At 46.4% G+C, this 22,279-nt stretch overlaps 1 pseudogene; it reads left to right on the forward strand.

Annotated features, from left to right (window-relative positions):
* Nucleotides 1-9,304: 9,304 nt before the first annotated feature.
* Nucleotides 9,305-22,279, forward strand: part of LOC141073903 (uncharacterized) — a 61,417-nt pseudogene continuing 48,442 nt past the window's right edge.

A 22,279-nucleotide genomic window follows, 5' to 3' on the forward strand; every position in this document is an offset into this window, starting at 1 on the left:
GGACATCTGCCTCGTTTTGCATGCCTTCGATGATTCCACACGGATGGCGAGTGCAGATGATGCACTAGTCAGCATGACTGTCCCCCTTATCTGCCTGCTTCAAAACACTGCAAGCACTAAGGGATGAGGTTTTGGAAGAGGTGGAGGATGAGGAGTCCCAAATGCCATCTGCTTCTGGACAGTCTGCGCTACGTGGTTCCTCACAAAGGCCTAGGCAGGGGACACTTTGTGAGGAGGATGAGGAGGAGTCGATGGAGGAGGAAGACATCTCTCCAGAGGAGGGAGGTACACAATGCTCTAGTCAGTATGTACAGCGAGGGTGGGGTGATTCAGAGCAGGCAGAGATCACGCCTCAAGCAGGGGACAGCGGTTCTTTGGCAGTTGGGAGTCTGCAGCACATGGTTGACTTCATGCTGCAGTGCCTGAGAAACGACCGCCGCATCGCCCACATTCTCTACACGGCTGATTATTGGGTGTACATCCTCCTAGATCCTCGCTATCGGGACAACTTGCAAACCCTCATTCCAACGTTGAACCGGGAGCGTAAACTGCGGGAGTACCAAGACACACTGTTGCAGTCCATCATGTTTTCCATTCCACCAGACAGTAGTGGTGCTAGTGCTTTACAAAGCACCTCCGTGCGTCGAGCCAGTGGAGGAAACTCGGCACAAAGAGGGAGCAGAGGCAGCGCCTCAGCACAAGGCAAGACCACTATGGCCCAAATGTGGCAAAGTTTTGTGTGTCCTCCACAACTGTCTACACCATCACTGACGGCTCCAGTCAGCAGGAGGCCACGTTTCCGTCAGATGGTGACAGACTACATGTCTTACCCTGTGAGTGTACTCACAGACGGCTCTTCCCCCTTCAAGTTTTGGGTCTCTAAGCTGGATACATGGTCAGAGCTTAGCCAGTATGCATTGGAGGTGCTGGCTTGCCCTGCTGCCAGTGTATTATCGGAACGCGTCTTTAGTGACGCAGGTGGTGTACTAACAGACCGTCGCACGCGACTTTCTTCCAATAACGTCGACCGGCTTACTTTTCTGAAAATGAACAAGGCCTGGATCTCCCCAGAATTTGCCAGTCCTCTTCCTGACTAAATAATTTGTTGGCAACTGTATCCAGGTCTCCTGTTGTGTTCATGTTTCTACCACCTGAACTATAATCCCTGGGCTTCAACACAGCCAGTTGTAGCTCAGGTGTGTCATCTGCACAGAGAAAAACACTAGCTCCTGTGTTAGTGGGGTTCAGTAACGCCAGCTGCTCCCCTGCTGTGTGGACGGCAAAGTCTCCTGCTCCATCCACATTCAAACTACTACTGATTTTTAACCCTGCTCCACTTAGGCCTCTGGCTCCACTGTCTCTAGTATTTCCCCTGGCCTCCAACCCCGCCAGTGACAGTTCTTAAGTGGCGTCTGCACAATCCACACTTGTTCCAGTGTTACTTGGCCTCGGTCACGTCAGTTGATCCCCTGATGTGTGTCCGGCAAGGTCTCCTGCTCTGTCCACATTCCCATTACTAGTAGTGTGAATGAGGACAGAGCAGGAGACCTTGCCGGACACACATCAGGGGATCAACTGACGGAACTGAGCCAAGTAACACAGGAACAAGTGTGGATTGTGCTAACGCCACTTCAGAGCTGTCACTGGCGGGGTTGGAGGCCAGGGGAAAAACTAGAGACAGTGGAGCCAGAGGCCTATGTGGAGCACGGTTACAATCAGTAGTAGTCTACAACCTCTATAAAACGTGCTGCAAGTTGGCCTCAGCCTGCTCCATGCCTCATCCTGGGCTCCAACAACGCCAGTTGGTGTTCAGAAGTGCTGTCTTCACAGAGAAACACACACTAGCTCCTGTGTCAGTGGGGTTCAGTAATGTCAGCTGTTCCCCTGCTGTGTAGATGGCAAAGTCTCCTGCTGCCTCCACATGCCAACCCCATCAGGCCTCAGCCTGCTCCATGCCTCATCCTGGGCTCCAACAACGTCAGTTGGTGTTCAGAAGTGCCGTCTTCACAGAGAAACACACACTAGCTCCTGTGTTAGTGGGGTTCAGTAATGCCAGCTGTTCCCCTGCTATGTAGATGGCAAAGTCTCCTGCTGCCTCCACATGCCAACACCATCAGGCCTCAGCCGGCTCCATGCCTCTTCCTGGGCTTCAACAACGCCAGTTGGTGTTCAGAAGTGTCGTCTTCACAGAGAAACACACACTAGCTCCTGTGTTAGTGGGGTTCAGTAATGCCAGCTGTTCCCCTGCTGTGCAGATGGCAAAGTCTCCTGCTGCCTCCAACATCACACAACATCATCTTTTCTACTTGCTCCAAGTAGGCCTCAGCCTGCTCGGAGCATTGATCCTGGGCTTCAACACAGCCAGTTGTAGCTTGGAAGTGCCGTCCGCACAGATAGAAACACTCGCTCCTGTGTCTGTGGGGTTCAGTAACGCCAGCTGTTCCCCTGCTGTACGGATGGCAAAGTCTCCTGCTGCCTCCAACATCACACTACTACTGACTTTTAACCGTGTTCCACTTAGGCCTCTGGCTGCACTGTCTCTAGTATTTCCCCTGTCCTCCAACCCCGCCAGTCGCTGCTCTGATGTGCCGTCTGCACAATCCACACTTATTCCTGTGTTACTGGGGCTCAGTCACGTCAGTTGATCCCCTGATGTGTGTCCGGCAATGTCTCCTGCTGTGTCCCCATTCCCATTAATAGTAGTGTGAATGAGGACAGAGCAGGAGACCTTGCCGGAAACACATCAGAGGATCAACTGACGGGACTGAGCCAAAGTAACACAGGAACAAGTGTGGATTGTGCTGATGCCACTTCAGAGCTGTCACTGGCGGGGTTGGAGGCCAGGGGAAATACTAGAGACAGTGGAGCCAGAGGCTAAGTGGAGCACGGTTACAATCAGTAGTAGCCTACAACCTCTATAAAACGTGCTGCAAGTTAACTTCAGCCTGCTGCACGCCTCATCCTGGGCTCCAACAACGCCAGTTGGTGTTCAGAACTGTCGTCTTCACAGAGAAACACACACTAGCTCCTGTGTTAGTGGGGTTCAGTAATGCCAGCTGTTCCCCTGCTGTGTAGATGGCAAAGTCTCCTGCTGCCTCCACATGCCAACCCTATCAGGCCTCAGCCTGCTCCATGCCTCATCCTGGTCTCCAACAACGCCAGTTGGTGTTCAGAAGTGCCATCTTCACAGAGAAACACACACACACACACTCCTGTGTTAGTGGGGTTCAGTAAAGCCAGCTGTTCCCCTGCTGTGTAGATAGCAAAGTCTCCTGCTGCCTCCACATGCCAACCTTATCAGGCCTCAGCCTGCTCCATGCCTCATCCTGGGCTCCAACAACGCCAGTTGGTGTTCAGAAGTGCCGTCTTCACAGAGAAACACACACTAGCTCCTGTGTTAGTGGGGTTCAGTAATGCCAGCTGTTCCCCTGCTGTGTAGATGGCAAAGTCTCCTGCTGCCTCCACATGCCAACCCTATCAGGCCTCAGCCTGCTCCATGCCTCATCCTGGGCTCCAACAACGTCAGTTGGTGTTCAGAAGTGCCATCTTCACAGAGAAACACACACTAGCTCCTGTGTTAGTGGGGTTCAGTAATGCCAGCTGTTCCCCTGCTGTGTAGATAGCAAAGTCTCCTGCTGCCTCCACACGCCAACCCTATCAGGCCTCAGCCTGCTCCATGCCTCATCCTGGGCTCCAACAACGCCAGTTGGTGTTCAGAAGTGCCGTCTTCACAGAGAAACACACACTAGCTCCTGTGTTAGTGGGGTTCAGTAATGCCAGCTGTTCCCCTGCTGTGTAGATGGCAAAGTCTCCTGCTGCCTCCAACATCACACAACATCATCTTTTCTACTTGCTCCAAGTAGGCCTCAGCCTGCTCGGAGCATTGATCCTGGGCTTCAACACAGCCAGTTGTAGCTTGGAAATGCAGTCCGCACAGATAGAAACACTCGCTCCTGTGTCTGTGGGGTTCAGTAACACCAGCTGTTCCCCTGCTGTGCGGATGGCAAAGTCTCCTGCTGCCTCCAACATCACACTACTACTAACTTTTAATGTCTCCTGCTCTGTCCCCATTCCCATTAATAGTAGTGGGAATGTGGACAGAGCAGGAGACCTTGCCGGACACACATCAGGGGATCAACTGACGTGACTGATCCCCAGTAACTCAGGAACAAGTGTGGATTGTGCAGACAACACTGCAGAGCAGCAACTGGTATGGTTGGAGGCCAGGGGAAATACTAGAGACAGTAGAGCCAGAGGCCAAAGTGGAGCACGGTTACAATCAATAGTTGTGTACAACCAATATAAAACTCGCTCCAAGTTGGCCTCAGCCTGCTGCATGATTGACCCCTGGGCTTCAACATCGCATGTTGCTGCTCAGAAGTGTCTTTGGCATGGGTACTCACTCCTGCCCAGCCTGGTTCCAGCACGCCAGCTGTTTCCGGGTAGTGTCAACGTCACTTTGCCACCAATACGTTGTCCTGTCGTGTTGCGGTTTGGTTAGCCGAGTCTATGGTGCCTGCAGATTCGGTGCTTCCTATGTGGGCTGCGGGTTCTGGTACTAAAGGCTGGTTCCGTAGTGCCAATAGGACAAGAACCCCCTGTAGGACTGTGGGATTCGGAAACTGCGTCCTGCTCGCGGCCTTGCAATTTTTTGGATTCTGCTACCCATCTGAATTCCAGCACTGTCAGCTGGTTCTCGGCAGTGTCTTTGGCACGGGTACTCCCTCCTGCCCATCCGGGTTCCCGCACCGTCAGCTGGTTCTCGGCAGAGCCTTTGGCCGAGGTGCCTCCTTCTCGGTATCTGAGTTCCAGCACCGTCTGCTGGTTCTTGGTAGTGCTTTAAAGCACAGGTACCTCCTGTGTAGTAACCGTGTTCCAGCACCGTCAGCTGGACCATGGTTGTGCTATTGGCTCTTGTTCCTTCTGCTGCCCCTCCGGGTTCCAGCACCGTCAGCTGGTCCTCGCTAGTTCCATTTGCTATTGTTCCTTCTGCTACCCATCCGGGTTCCAGTACCGTCAACTGGTTCTCGGCAGTTCCTCAGCCTTCTTGTACCTTCTGCTACTTTTCCAAGTTCAAGCTTGTGGAAATGGTTTTTGATTCTCACTCTGGATATCCCTGACAGTGACTGTGAAGACGACGACCCTGAAGACCACACAGAAGAATACCTAAAAGATGACTATGAAGAAGATGACCAAGAGGACAAAGAACATGAAGACAACCACCAAGATGCAGAACAACAAGAGACAGAAGACCAAGAAGCATAAAAAACAAAAGCAGAAGAACCTTGAGCATAAGACTAAAAATCTGAGCAAATGATATTATCTAATTTATAAGCAGAGGAAGACTAAGCAGTGTATGGGGGTGAGTCCATTCCTCCTCGTGGTGCCCCTGGAAAAGGCCTGCTGCTACAGACCAAACTGAACGCGGACAAATCCTGTTGTAAATCTTTTGTGACAGGCAGAACGTAAGGTGTAATCTTCAAACTTTTATAGATAACAACTACAGGAATGCCTGACACAAATCAGAATATGATGAAGAAGAAGAATAGGAAGAAGATGAAGAAGTTGAATATGAAGCAGAATAATAGTTGAATGAGAAGAATATGAAGAATGTAAAAAAAAAAAAAGAAGAAGAAGGTGAAGAAGAAGTTGATAATAATAATAATAAATTTTATTTCTATAGCGCCGACATATTCCGCAGCACTTTACATTTCAGAGGGGATTTGTACAGACAATAGACATTACAGCATAACAATAATCACATACAGTAGATTATAACAAAATACCAAGAGGAATGAGGGCCCTGCTCGCAAGCTTACAGTCTATGAGGGAAAAAGGGAGACACGAAAGGTGGGTGGTAACAGTTGCCCTGATTGTATGGACCAGCCATAATGTTAAGTGTGTAACAGTACAGACACAGAGGGCTGATGGATGCATAAAGCATGTGGGAACATGATGCGGGGAACCTGGTTATGGTAAAACTTTTGGCTGTGCCACACAGGGATAGATTAGGTTAATGTATTGAGGCGATAGGCCAGTCTGAATAAATGCGTTTTCAGGGCACGCTTAAAATTGTGGGGATTGGGGACTAATCGTATTGACCTGGGAAGTGCATTCCAAAGAATTGGCGCGGCACGTGTAAAGTCTTGGAGACGGGAGTGGGAGGTTCTGACTATTGAGGGTGCTAACCTGAGGTCATCAGCAGAACGGAGGGCGCGGGTAGGGTGGTATACTGAAACAAGGGAGGAGATGTAAGGTGGTGCTGAGCTATGGAGGGCTTTGTGGGTGAGGGCAATAAGTTTGTACTGAATTCTGGAGTGGATGGATAGCCAGTGTAATGACTGGCACAAGGTAGAGGCATCGGTGTAACGATTGGTGAGGAATATGATCCTGGCTGCAGCATTCAAGACAGATTGGAGAGGGGAGAGTTTGGTAAGAGGGAGACCGATTAGAAGAGAGTTACAATAGTCGAGACGAGAGTGAATAAGAGAAACAGTAAGAGTTTTTGCAGAGTCAAAAGTAAGAAAAGGTCAGATTCTAGAAATGTTTTTGAGGTGCAGATGACAAGAGCGAGCCAGTGATCGAATGTGGGGGGCAAAGGAAAGCTCGGAATCAAGTATGACCCCAAGACAGCGGGCCTGTTGCTGGGGAGCAATAGTGGAACCACACACAGAAATGGCAATGTCGGGTATAGGTACATTAGAAGAGGGAGGAAACAAAAGTTGTTGTAAATCAAGATGACTATGACTTGGTCTTCTGATCAACAAAAGTTGATGAAAAAGATACTGGCTGCTGCTGAAGATGATGAAGGAGAAAGTGTGAGAGAAGTAAAAAAAGGTGAAGAGCATGGAAGTAGTGATACATATCTAACAAAATATAAAAGAGGTTAACATAGTCAATATCTTTGTAACTCCGAACGTCTTTAAAAAAAAAAATTTAATTCCTGCTATTCCATTTGATTGGGCTAAACCTCTATGGCTTTAATGTCTCCTCCACCTCCCACAATACATTCTACATTATTATTAGTTGTTTTTCTTCATGTAGAATTAACCAACAGGGAAAGAAAGGGTTTTTTTTAATTCCGATATTTCAGTTCCATTGACTTGAATGGGACTTCCGGGATCGGAATCGGCGATACCCGATACTTTTTTTAGATCGGCCGATCCATTCCGATCCGATATTTTTCAGTATCGGGTGGTATCGCTCAACACTACTTATGACCATGTGATATTTTACTTTTTCCTTTTTAATAAATTTGTTTTTTTTCAGTTAATATGGGGTGCAGAGTGCACATTAATGAGGAAAAAAATGAGCTTTTTTAAATTTACCAAATGGCTGCAATGAAAAATTCAAAGGGCTCTGAATACTTTCTATACCCATCTATACCCACTAATATATATATATATATATATACATATATATATGGAAAAAAATAGGCAGCACTCAAATTAAATGTGAAAAAGTGGATACTTTACTGATCCTCAGATGGCAACGTTTCATATATATATATATATATATATATATAAAAGGAAAAAAAATAGGCAGCACTCAAATTAAATGTGAAAAAAGTGGATATTTTACTGATCCTCAGATGGCAACGTTCTTGACAAAGACGGGTCACCGTTGAAATGTTGCCATCTGAGGATCAGTAAAGTATCCACTTTTTCACACTTAATTTGAGTGCTGCCTATTTTTTTTCCTTTTGTCATTTTGGCTGTTTGGACACTGCTGTATAGGTTTTGCACCTGCTGTATTATTTTGGTAGTGCTGCCCTTTTTTCTTGATATATATATATATATACACACACACACACACAGGGGTTGGAAAAAATAATGGAAACACCTATCGTTTTGGCCTCATAATCTTCGAACATGTTATAAACATGCAAACCGTGACATATGGTAACGTTTTGCAGTTGATTATTTGTGTTATGTGATATGTGTATGTAAATTAACTGTTTGTTTTGCAGAATTGTAAGAACATTGATGAGAACCTGATACTAATGGCAGACCTCTCGGATTTTCAAAGAGGCCAAATTGTTGGTGCTCGTATGGCAGGCGCTAGTGTAACGAAGTGCCCGAATGATTGGCGTGTCAAGAGGTACTGTCTCCAAAGTAATGACTGCATTTGAAAGAGAAGGAAAAACGTCAGCAGCAAAGCACAGGTCCGGCCAAAAATTGAAGTAGACTGAGAGAGACCGTTAGACTCTAAAGCGAATTGTGAGAGAGGATCGCAAGACAACGGCTCCGAAAATTACTGCTGAGCTCCATGAACACCTACAGAACCCAGATTCCACGAAAACTGTTCGTCGGGAGCTGCACAAATCTGGATTCCACGGAAGAGCTGCAATTAGAAAACCGCTGCTCTCAATGACAAATGTTACCAAGCGTTTAGAGTGGTGTAGAAACCTCCAAAATTGGTCCCTCGAGCAGTGGAAACGTGATATTCTCAGACGAATCATCGTCTACCCCATTTCCGACCTCCGGCCGAGTGTACCTTTGGAGACAGCCGAATGAAGCATTCCATCCAGACTGCCTTCTCCCAACCGTAAAACATGGCGGAGGTTCTGTGATGATCTGGGGTGCTATTTCATGGAGATCCGCTGGGCCAATGATATCCCTTCATGGAAGAATTAACAGCCGTGATTATTTAGGCATTTTGGGCGACCAAGTGCATCCTATGGTTCAAGCACTGTTCCCGGAGGGGAACGCCATCTTTCAGGATGATAGTGCACCAATTCATACAGCTAGAATCGTTAAAGCATGGGACGATGAAACATTGTAATGAAGTTGAGCATCTCATCTGGCCCCCACAATCCCCAGACCTCAACATTATTGAGCATTTATAGGCGATTTTAGAGATTCAAGTTAGACGTCGATTTCCGCCGCCATCGTCGCTCAAAGAACCAGAGTGTGTTTTAACTGAAGAATGGGCTACAATTCCTTTGGAAACAATTCACACCTTGTATGAATCCATACCTCGGAGAATTGAGGCTGTAATCGCCGCAAAAGGTGGACCTACACCATATTAAACTAACTTTTTTTGGAGGTTTCCATTATTTTGTCCAACCCCTGTATATACACACAGGGTCAGACTGGCCTGGCGGGGTATCGGGGGAATCCCCAGTGGGCCCTTGGCTGTGGGAAGGAGGAGGAGAAGTAGAAAAAAATAAAAAAAGTCTGGTTTTCAGGGGCGCAGGCCCTTTAAAGGCGCAGGCAGAGTATGTGCAGGGGTGCGCGCATGTAGCAGTCATTAACTGAAAAACTGCGGCATACGTCCCGATCAAAAATGGCCGGCCTGTGCTATGTCGGCGGCCATTTTATTATATGCACTCCGGGACCTGCAGAGGAGGACTGCGCTGCACGATGTTGGAAGCGCAGGAAGGTAAGAGGATTTTTTTTGTCTTCTCTCTCTCTGTACATGAAGCCAGGACACGGGGCCAGGATGGATATACATGGGGTGCCAGGATGGATACACATGGCGGGCCAGGATGGATACACATAGGGTGCCAGGATGGCTACACATGGGGGTCATGATGGCTACACATGGGGGTCATGATGGCTACACATGGGGGGCCAGGATGGATACACATGGGGAAGCCAGGATGGATACACATGGGGAAGCCAGGATGGATACACATGAGGGGGGGCAGGATACACAGATACACATGGGGGCCATGATGGATACACATGGGGGGAGTCTGGATGGATACACATGGGGGGGCAGAATGGATACACATGGGGGACCAGGATGAATACACTAGGGGGACCAGGATGGATACATATGGGGGGGCCAGTATGGATACACATTAAGGGACTAGGATGGATACACATAGGGGAGTCAGGATGGATACACATAGGGGAGTCAGGATGGATACACATAGGGGAGTCAGGATGGATACACATGGGGAGAGTCTGGATGGATACACATGGGGGACCAGGATGAATACACTAGGGGGACCAGGATGGATACATATGGGGGGGCCAGTATGGATACACATTAAGGGACTAGGATGGATACACATGGGGGGCCAGGATGGATACACATGGGGGGCCAGGATGGATACACATGGGGGGGCCAGGATGGATACACATGGGGGGGCCAGGATGGATACACATAGGGGAGTCAGGATGGATACACATAGGGGAGTCAGGATGGATACACATAGGGGAGTCAGGATGGATAAACATAGGAGAGTCAGGATGGATACACATAGGGGAGTCAGGATGGATACACATAGGGGAGTCAGGATGGATACACATAGGGGAGTCAGGATGGCTACACATAGGGGAGTCAGGATGGATACACATAGGGAAGTCAGGATGGATACACATAGGGGAGTCAGGATGGATACACATGGGGGGCCAAGATGGATACACATAGGGGGAAAGGATGGATACACATGGGGGCCAGGATGGATATACATGGGGGGCCAGGATGGAGACACATGGGGGGCCAGGATGGATACACATAGGGGGAAAGGATGGATACATATGGAGGGCCAGGATAGAGACACATGGGGGGCCAGGACAGATACATATGCAGGTCCAGGATAGACACACATGGGGGATAGGATGGATATATATGGGGAAGGGCCAGGATGGATATATATGGGGGGGCCTGATTGCATATACAGGGAGCAGGACAAGAGACCATGAAGCATATATATATATGGGGGGCCAGGATGGAAATATGGGGGAGCCAGGGCAAGGGACCAGGAAAGATATGTGGGGGTCCAGGAAAGATATATGGAGGTCAGGATTAGAGACATATGAGGGCCAGTATGTATAGCTGGGGGTGTGGGATGGATATCTGGGGCCAGGCTGGACAAGGGACATAGGGGACCAGACTGGGGCATATTACAAAAAAAGGGGGCCAGGCTGGTGTGATGATGGTGTGATTGATGCCACCAATATGTGACGAACAATAAGAAAGAAAAAATGCCAGCTTACCCGGTTGGTTCAAAAGATAAGCTGCTATACTGTATAGTCTCTCAGCAACGGATAAATGACAGGAGCTCTTGCCAACAATAAATGCGAAAAGGAGATGAATCCAGCGAGCCAAGTTTGAAGTACTTAAAAAATCTTGTTCTTTATTTCAAACGTAGATTAAAAATATTTATCCATAGCAGCATATTATAGATGTAGGCAGAGATGGGAAAAATTACTGCTGTAAAGCGCACGGCAAGACGCGTTTCGGCTAAACCTTTATCATTGCCATAATACACATTGCTATTTTTCTGGGCTATAAGAAGGATAAGATCCTTGGATAGGTGGTGCTATAGTTGATTAAGCGTTAATAGATCACACTTGTGAGCATCCACCTATAAGATTAACTATTTAAAAACAAGTGTTAACCCTAACAAAAGCTAATACGCTAGCAGTAATTTTTCCATATATTTTACAAATATTTTACAATACATGATATAACAGAACATATATACAGAGATTTTATTCTCATGTTGTCCTCCACAATATTTCTATAATATAATTTTTGCTCAAAAAAGTATATTTACAAACTTAGGACAGAGTGGGTTGTAATTATTAACATAAGAATCATAATTTTAGGATTTTTAATAAATTCTAATTAGATCTTGTCTATTGTTTAAGCCAATTGGCATCCTAGTTTCCAAAGTAAAAATCCAAGCAGATTCTCTGTTAAGTAGTTTACGTCTTCTATCGCCCCCTCTGGTAGACCGTGTTACTAACTCTATTGCTTTAAACCTGAAGCTATCAAAATTACCAGAATGATATTGTGAAAAATGTCTGGAGACCGCTGATTGATTGAAGCTGGAGGGGTTAATGGCATCAGAAATGTGTCTTCTAATTCTTTTCCTCAGTTTTCCCGTTGTACAACCTATATACTGTTTACAACATGATGTACTACACTAGATTATGGCCCGATGCTATCGCATCGGGAGGATTCGATAGCATCACACCTCTTGCCATGTTAACCCTCAACACACACACACTCCTCAACACACACTCCTCTCACCTTTCACCATCTCCACTCACGTCCACTCACTCCTTCACTCCACATACGACCCCTTCTCTCACTCCGTCTCTCATACTCACGCCGTCATCGCCGCTGCTCCACGATCCCCGACATCTTCTTCCGCCGGCGCCATCCTGGATCCAGACGTCCTTCCACGCCGGCGACATGTTCTTGCGGCGACGCCATCTTGAGTATCGTGAAATCCCGCGATACTCAAGATGGCGTCGCCGGAAAAACATGTCGCCGGCGTGGACAACGTCGAGATCCAAAATGGCATCGGCGAAATCTCGCGAGTTTTTGCTGACGCCATTTTGGATCCCGACGTCGTCCTCGCCGGCGACATGTTCTTGCGGCAACGCCATCTTGAGTATCGCGGGATTTCGCCGATCCAAAATGGCATCGCCGCAAGAACATGTCGCCGGCGTGGATGCCGTCGGGATCCAAAATGGCATCGGCGAAATCTCGCGAGATTTCGCCGACGCCATTTTGGATCCCGACGGCATCCACGCTGGCGACATGCTCTTGCGGCGATGCCATCTTGAGTATCGCGGGATTTCACGATACTCAAGATGGCGTCGCCGCAAGAACATGTCGCCGGCGTGGAGGACGTCTGGATCCAGGATGGCGCCGGCGGAAGAAGATGTCGGGGATCGTGGAGCAGCGATGATGACGGTGTGAGTATGAGAGACGGAGTGAGAGAAGGGGTCGTATGTGGAGTGAAAGAGTGAGTGGACGTGAGTGGAGATGGTGAAAGGTGAGAGGAGTGTGTGTTGAGGAGTGTGTGTGTTGAGGAGTGGTGTGTTGAGGGTTAACATGGGAAGAGGTGTGCGGTGACGTCACCGGTTACAACTGGACGGAAGTTGTTACAACCGGAAGCTGCTTAGCGCATTTATTATTATACATAGGTGGAATTACAGTTCAGAAAGCTGTTAATAGGATATTCTTTGTTACTATGGAATGAGGAAAGTTTGTTGATTTTATGTGCATATTGACAACAAGTACATCTCTTATTTCCACATTTATAAACCCCTTTAATTTCAGCCAGGTGTCCCTGGTCTCCAGCGAGGAATTCAGATACAGACTGGGCGATAGTTTATCCTGCAGAGTAGGAGCTTTTTTTGCTACATAAGTGATTTGGTTTTCTGCAATAATTTGTTTTAGTTTTGGATCCTGGCTTAACACTGGAACATATTTCTTTATAATAGAGACTAAGTTGTTATACTGAAGACTATATGGAGTAGAGAAAAAAATTTTGGACTTAATAATAAATAAAAAAACAACAAAAAAACCACAATTTCCAAATAATAAAAAAATGTTTTTCTCTACTCCATATAGTCTTCAGTATAGCAACATAGTCTCTATTATAAAGAAATACATTCCAGTGTTAAGCCAGGATCTAAAACTAAAACAAATTATTGCAGAAAGGGTTAACACTTGTTTTTAAATAGTTAATCTTATAGGTGGATGCTCACAAGTGTGATCTATTAACGCTTAATCAACTATAGCACCACCTTCTTAGGATCTTTTCCTTCTTATAGCCCAGAAAAATAGCAATGTGTATTATGGCAATGATAAAGGTTTAGCCGAAACGCGTCTTGCCGTGCGCTTTACAGCAGTAATTTTTCCTATTTCTGCCTATATCTATAATATGCTGCTATGGATAAATATTTTCAATCTATGTTTGAAATAAAGAAAAAGATTTTTTAAGTACTTCAAACTTGGCTCGCTGGATTCATCTCCTTTTCGCAATTATTGTTGGCAAGAGCTCCTGTCATTTATCCGCTGCGGCGAGCCTATACAGTACAGCAGCTTATCTTTTGAACCAACCGGGTAAGCTGGCATTTTTTCTTTTTTATTGTTCCATGAGAGTTTTTTTTGCCGTGCCTACCCTTATTAGGCAGAAGATCTTAATGATTGAACTTTAACATGAATACAGAACAGATAATTTTGGATGTGGATGATTATGCCAATAGACTAGACAGATCTGCACAGATCTTTAGAGCCAGTAATGCGAACAGGGTGCAACTTCCTGATGAACTGTCCACCATTATTAAAAATCTGGAACATAAAATGAGCAAGAAAATAAAAACTTGGTGGAATCATAACTCTCTAAATGTATATCTTGAAAAGGAGATGATTCCCCGCGGACTAAGATTACGGAAAAAAGCTACAGCTCATTTCAGTGAGGAATTCCAGAGAAAATGGGAGAACATTCTCAGCACATGTTCCTTGAAGCTTATTCAACTGATTATCCAGCTTCCATACAGACAGATATCAAAGCTCTTAAAAATGATCTGGCTAAATTTTCACAACATGTGGACTTTCAAAAATTGCAAGACAGAATGAAATCAAACTTGGTTAAATTGGAAAATTCTATTACAGATATTAAGAAAAGAAAGTTTGAAAGAGATCTGAAAGACTACAAAGAAAATAAAGTCTATAATTGGCAATCCTATCCACGCCCTACACTAAAGAAAAATCTGTATACACAGAATAGAAACAAAGTGACTTTCTCAGATGGGAATAAAAGTTCAGATTCCGCTTCATACAATTCTACAGAGGACACTCTGGATTCTTCATCTTTATTCACTTCTATTGAAGATAATGACGGCGTATACAACCCTGGAATACAACAAAGGACTTTTTATTCTAGATAGGTTTCAAAAAACGGAGGAAAAGAGGCGGGCGGAAACACCATAGTGCCAGCAAGAAGAAATCCGCAAAGGAACAAAAATCGGAGGTATTAGAGGTTCTTATATGGAACCTCTCTAGTTATATACTAACGGAAGATCAAATTTCCTTATTATCTAGAGGACTAGGCTGCTGTCCGATGTATAACTTTGATTTATATAAAACCTTGTTAGATGTTAACAAATTGGCACGCAATTTTACCATTAAATGTCATTTTTCTGATGATAATGTTACAAAGTTATATGATGATATTCCTATTATAGATGAAGATATCATGTTGTCCTATGAAGAACAAAAAACACTTTTGTCTGCAAAAAAACTACAATGCGAAAGCACAGATAGCTATATAGATCTGAACTCAACCTTTCATACAAAAAATCCTCAATTTTATCCCCTGAAGTCACATCCACCAGTCCTCGATTCCTTCCAGGAGCTGGTGGAAAGTGAACTTATAGAGCTGGATAAGGAAATTAGAAATAATCCTATAAATAGAAATAATTTATCTACAAAAGAAAGAATGGCTTTAAAGGATTTAATACGTAATAAAGATCTGTTAGTACGTGAGGCTGACAAAGGGGGAGGAGTAGTTATTCTTGATGCAGGATTGTATGAAAGGTTGAATTTATTAGACCTCGAGAACTCTAAAGCTTATCAAGAAATATTCTATGATCCTACTATTGAATTTAATGGGGAGCTCAAAGCACTGCTAGAGGAGGGCTTATTCCATGGGGCTCTAACACAGGTTATGTGACTATTTACATGTCACCTGTCCAATTGTTCCTATTTACCATTTTTACTTTAGAAACTAGGATGCCAATTGGCTTAAACAATAGAGAAGATCTAATTAGAATTTATTAAAAATCCTAAAATTATGATTCTTATGTTAATAATTACAACCTGCTTTGTTCTAAGTTTATAAATATACTTTTTTGAGCAAAAATTATATTATAGAAATATTGTGGAGGACAACAGGAGAATAAAATCTCTGTAAATATATTCTGTTATATCATGTATTGTAAAATATTTGTAAAATATATGGAAAAATTACTGCTAGCGTATTAGCTTTTGTTAGGGTTAACACTTGTTTTTAAATAGTTAACCTTATAGGTTGATGCCCACAAGTGTGATCTATTAACGCTTAATCAACTATAGCACCACCTTCTTAGGATCTTTTCCTTCTTATATCCCAGAAAAATAGCAATGTGTATTATGGCAATGATAAAGGTTTAGCCGAAACGCGTCTTGCCGTGCGCTTTACAGCAGTAATTTTTCCTATTTCTGCCTATATCTATAATATGCTGCTATGGAGAAATATTTTTAATCTATGTTTGAAATAAAGAAGATTTTTTAAGTACTTCAAACTTGGCTCGCTGGATTTATCTCCTTTTCGCATCTTTAAAGATAACCCCTTTGGTTACTAATTTGTTTTTATTCTTTTTTTAATGCCAATAGCATGTTATCCACATATAAGAGCATCTGGCTCCTTCTGGTGACTCACACTGAGCTAGGTTAGCCGATTTTACCTGGAAACAATAGTAGGTGATTCACAGTACCCTTGTGGGATTCCGGTGACTGTATACCTGCTCCCCTTATATGTGAGTACAAACCAAACCTGGATATCTGGATGTACCAGGATGCTGAAGACATTACTGACATCACTGTAAAGACCTTATGTTCCGGCCTCCAGTCATTCAGCAGAGTATGGGGGTCCGGCACTGTGGGGGCTCTTGTTATCACCGCCTCGCTTACAGATGGGGGCGCCCTCCCTACTGGAAACAAGGCTGTGTTAGAAGGTGAGCTGGACAGGGTATAATCACCCCTTTTATCAATCCCACATCTGCAGGTCATGAGGACCACAAAGATCCTGGGTATGTGGTCAATTCTTCCTCTAATTCTAGGAAAGGATCAGCATTTCTCACTCATTCCCCTGCCTCGCTGCAGATGGACACTGGGTTTAGAAATGGTGTTCCACTTTAGTACTTGTGAATATACCTGCAGTCTGGCATTGTAAAATGAGCCATCACCCAAATCCTCCCATCGTTACTTTCCTTACACTCCAACAAAATCACCAAGGAATTTCCATGATCTAATTTACATCTGGAGAGGGAAACATGTGGCACGGGGCCTCTAAAAAGCAAAAACAACAATTTAATTTGTTCTGACAGTTTACAACTGGCGACACAGTTCCCTTATGATCCCAGTATAGAGTGTCCAAGAACACTCCACAGGCAGAGACACAGCGTCGGACTGGAGCACCTCGGGCCCACCAGAGAAAATCATTCTTGGGGCCCACTATGTAGCTACATAGAAATAAATACAAAACCACCAATTGTGTGGTAAAACACGCTAATATCGGGGCATAATATAAGGTAGTACACGTCTTAATTATGTAGCAGGGGTTGGGGTAGAATCATAGAGGGGTAGCCCTAGAATATAATGTAGCCTCCCTCATAAAATATAATGCAACCCCCTCATAAGGTATAACACAGTCCCCACCATAGAATATAACGTAGCACCCTCATAGGGCATAATGCAGCCCCCCATATAGTATAATACAGCACCAACACAGAATATAATGCAGCCTCCCCATAGAGAATACTGTAGCCCCCTAAAAGGGCATAATGCTGCCCCCTCATATAGTATGATGTAGCCCCCCAGAATATAATGTAGTCCCCTGAGAGAATAATGCCGCCCCACCACAGAATATAATGCAGCCCCCCATAGAGTATACTGTAGCCCCCTCATATAGTATGATGTAGCCCCCCAGAATATAATGTCCCCTGAGGATAATGCAATCCCCATCAGAATATAATGCAGCCCCCCATAGAGTATAATGCAGCCCCTCTCCACCCCCATCATTGTCCTCATCACCACCTCCATCATTTCCTTCTCCCCCACCATCCCTATCATTCTCCCCCACCACTGCTCATTCCATCACCTCAATCATTGCCTCCTCCCCACCATCATTGTCCATTTTATCACCTCCATCATTGCCTCCCCCACCACCATCATTGTCCATCACCTCCATGATTGCCTCCCCCACCGCCATCATTGCCCATCACCTTCATTATTGCCTCTCCCCACCACCATCATTGTCCATCACCTCCATTATTGCCTCCCCACCTCAATCATTGCATCCCCACCTCCATCATTGCCCATCACCTCCGTCATTGCCTCCCCACCAATCATTGTCCATCACCTCCATCATTGTCTCCCCCCACCATTATTGCCCATCACCTCCATCATTGCCTCCCCCACCACCATCATTGCCCATTACCTCCATCATTGTCCATCACCTCCATCATTACCCATCACCTCCATCATTGCCCATCACCTCCATCATTGCCTCCCCCACCGCCATCATTGTCCATCACCTCCATTATTACCTCCCCCACCACCATCATTAACCATCACCTCCATTATTGCCTCCCCCACCAATATCATTGCCCATCACCTCCATCATTGTCTCCCCCACTGCCATCATTGCCTCCCCCACCAATATCATTGCCCATCACCTCCATCATTGTCTCCCCCACTGCCATCATTGCCCATTACCTCCATCATTGCCCATCACCTCCATCATTACCCATCACCTCCATCATTACCCTTCACCTCCATCATTGGCCATTGCCTCCTCACCGCCATCATTGTCCATCACCTCCATTATTGCTTCCCCATCAATACCATTGGCCATCACCTCCATCATTGTCTCCCCCACTGCCATCATTGCCCATTACCTCCATCATTGTCCATCACCTCCATAATTGCCCATCACCTCCATTATTGCCTCCCCCCACCACCACCATTTCCCATCACCTCCATTATTGCCTCCCCCAACAATATCATTGCCCATCACCTCCAGCATTGTCTCCCCCACTGCCATCATTGCCTCCCCCCACCAATATCACTGTCCATCACCTCCATCATTGCTTCCCCCACCAATATCATTGCCCAACACCTCCATAATTGTCTCCCCCACTGCCATCATTGCCCATCACCTCCATCATTGTCTCCCCCACTGCCATCATTGACCATCACCTCCATCATTGCTTCCCCCACCAATATCATTGCCCATCACCTCCATCATTGCCTCCCACCACCCCTCACACACACACACACATACACACAGCACCGGTCCGCATCACTCACTCACATAGCAACTCATCACACACACACACACAGAACCGCATCACTCTCACACACACAGCACCACATACACACACACAGGCACACATCACAACTCACCTCCCCGCAGCAGCACATCCCGGAAGCCTCTTTCTCTCTGGCAGCTTTCCCTCTGATACAGAACACTGGATGATGATGTCATCCCGCTGGGCTGTCACAGACAGGAAACGCCCAGAAAGCAGGAAGCCGGGAAGTGCTGCGGCTGCGGGGAGGTGTGATGTGCTGTGTGCCTGTGTGTGTGTGTGGTGCTGTGTGTGAGAGTGATACGGTGCTGTGTGTGTGGTGCTGTGTGTGAGAGTGATACGGTGCAGTGTATGTGGTGCTGTGTGTGAGAGTGATACGGTGCTGTGTGTGTGGTGCTGTGTGTGAGAGTGATACGTGCAGTGTGTGTGGTGCTGTGTGTGAGAGTGATACGGTGCAGTGTGTGTGGTGCTGTGTGTGAGAGTGATACGGTGCAGTGTGTGTGGTGCTGTGTGTGAGAGTGATACGGTGATGTGTGTGTGTGGTGTTGTGTGTGAGAGTGATACGGTGCAGTGTGTGTGGTGCTGTGTGTGAGAGTGATACGGTGCAGTGTGTGTGGTGCTGTGTGTGAGAGTGATACGGTGCAGTGTGTGTGGTGCTGTGTGTGAGAGTGATACGGTGCTGTGTGTGTGGTGCTGTGTGTGAGAGTGATACGGTGCAGTGTATGTGGTGCTGTGTGTGAGAGTGATACGGTGCAGTGTGTGTGGTGCTGTGTGTGAGAGTGATACGGTGCAGTGTGTGTGGTGCTGTGTGTGAGAGTGATACGGTGCTGTGTGTGTGGTGCTGTGTGTGTGAGTGATACGGTGCTGTGTGTGTGGTGCTGTGTGTGAGAGTGATACGGTGCTGTGTGTGTGGTGCTGTGTGTGAGAGTGATACGGTGATGTGTGTGTGGTGCTGTGTGTGAGAGTGATACGGTGCAGTGTGTGTGGTGCTGTGTGTGAGAGTGATACGGTGCAGTGTGTGTGGTGCTGTGTGTGAGAGTGATACGGTGCAGTGTGTGTGGTGCTGTGTGTGAGAGTGATACGGTGCTGTGTGTGTGGTGCTGTGTGTGAGAGTGATACGGTGCTGTGTGTGTGGTGCTGTGTGTGAGAGTGATACGGTGCAGTGTGTGTGGTGCTGTGTGTGAGAGTGATACGGTGCAGTGTGTGTGGTGCTGTGTGTGAGAGTGATACGGTGCAGTGTGTGTGGTGCTGTGTGTGAGAGTGATACGGTGCTGTGTGTGTGGTGCGGTGCTGGGGATGGGCTGCCCACTATTAAAGAGGAATGGTATTCACGCCTCTCCACACCCATAGGGGCATGGAGAAGCGTGAATATTCATTTCGTTTTAGCAGTGGGGACAGGAACTTGTCTCCTGCTGCTGCTAGCTGGCACAGGGTGGGCCCCCTTGACTCAGGGGCCCTATACCCACTGACTTGGGGGCCCTCGAGCAGTGGGGGCCCTTGGAGCAGTGGGGCCCTAGGCACTTGCTGGCCAGTAAGCCAGCAGGTGTTAGTGCCTGGGCCCACCAGAGAATCCTCCGGTTCTCCGGTGGGCCAGTCCGAGCCTGCGTAGACAATGGTCCTCTGTGGCTTACCACTTGCTCCTTTTACCACTATGCAGGCAGCAGACAGTCCAATAGTCGGTATCTCTTCTGGATGGACTAAGGTTCTAGTGCTGCTGCTGAATCAACAAGAGAAGTGACCTCATGGCTTCCCACAAGGACGGTTACTTCTGGAAATACAGTGTTTTATAAATGTATTTCTAATTTAGCCAAATTAAATATTTCCTCTCATTACACATTTCTTGTACCAAATTTTCACATTTTATCAAAGTAGTTTACCATCAAATACAACCCATCGGTCAGGGGACACACTCAGCTCTTCTAGTGGCCCCTTCTTATCTCAAAACCACAACCACATTCCACAACAATCCTCAGGCTCACAGCTTATCTCCCACCTCAGGACTGTTTGCTCTGGGTGGTGCCGTCTCCTAGTTTTTCAAGATTAAAAAGACATTGTCAGGGATATAGAATGTTTACTCTCTATTTGTTATAATATGTAAGAGTTAGGCCTATAAGTTACCAATAAGGACACATTGCACATCTGATCTGAAGACTGTTCTCTCTGGGTACCTGATGAGAAAGGACCATATCCGGTCTCATTCCAGGGATACCTTCTTGGTACAATCTTAATAACTTTCCAGCCATCAGATGAAATGGTCAATAACAATTCTGCCTTAAGGGCCTGTCACACTAAGCGATATCGCTAGCAATATCGCTATAACGTCACTGGTTTTTATGACGTTATAGCAATATTGCTAGCGATATCGCTGTCTGATACTTACCTACAACCCGCTCCCCCGCTGGTTATCGCTGATCGCGCGAGAACGTCCTGGACCGTTTCTCGTCGTCAGCTTCCTGCTGGGCTTCCTGCTGGCGCCGACGAGCAACGCGTGGACGCGGGCGAGAGGACATCAGGATCGCCTCGTCTGACAGGTAAGTAACGACCCCCGACCCCTGCGATGTTGCTGGTGAGATCTGCCTGTGTGGCAGCTCACTAGCGACCACTTAGCGATGCACCAGCGATCCCGACCAGCGATATGACGCGGTCAGGATCGCTGGTGCATCGCTAAGTGTGACAGTACCTTTACAATGAGGACAAGACCTTAAAATATAGCTATGGGACAAAGTCCCATAAGGATGTTACATGAAATTCTTAAATACAAAAGACAAACAAGATGAGGACTATACACAATATAAACCCTGGAGCACAATGGATTTCTACCCACTTGTATGAAATCTCACAAATATCAGTGAAATTCATAAGTCAACAAGAAGATAATAAACCAGTAGCAACAATACAATTACTGCTACTAATATCCAGGATCTAAATAATCCTCACTGATTACACTATGTCCTAGGTATTCACCAGCTTGTATCTATATCGTGCCACCTCCGTCCGATGAAGGCCTGTAAGGGGCGAGTGTGACAACACAGTGTAATAATAACAAAGTGCCCCAAGGACTATGGCTACTGATATCACAAAGATACATATGCTCACAAGGACTTCTGACTAGTGCAAAGGCCCTTTACATTTAGCGATGTACCAGCGATCTGACCAGCGATCCGACCAGGTCAGGATCGCTAGTGCATCGCTAAATGATCGCTAGTGAACAGGCAGACCTCACCAGCGATGCAGCAGCGACGCAGCGGATGATACTTACCTTTCACACACAGCGATCCTGACGTCCTCCCGCCCACCTCCACGCGTCGCTCGTCGGCACCAGCAGGAAGCCCCAGCAGGAAGCTGACAACGAGAAATGGAGCCAGACATTCTCGCGCGATCAGCGATGGACAGCGGGGGAGCCGGTCGGAGGTAAGTATCATACATAGCAATATCGCTAGCGATAT

The sequence above is a fragment of the Dendrobates tinctorius genome, unplaced genomic scaffold (genome assembly GCF_039654945.1).
Source record: "Dendrobates tinctorius isolate UK_male_01 unplaced genomic scaffold, ASM3965494v1 ptg000320l, whole genome shotgun sequence".
Taxonomy (NCBI): Eukaryota; Metazoa; Chordata; class Amphibia; order Anura; family Dendrobatidae; genus Dendrobates; species Dendrobates tinctorius.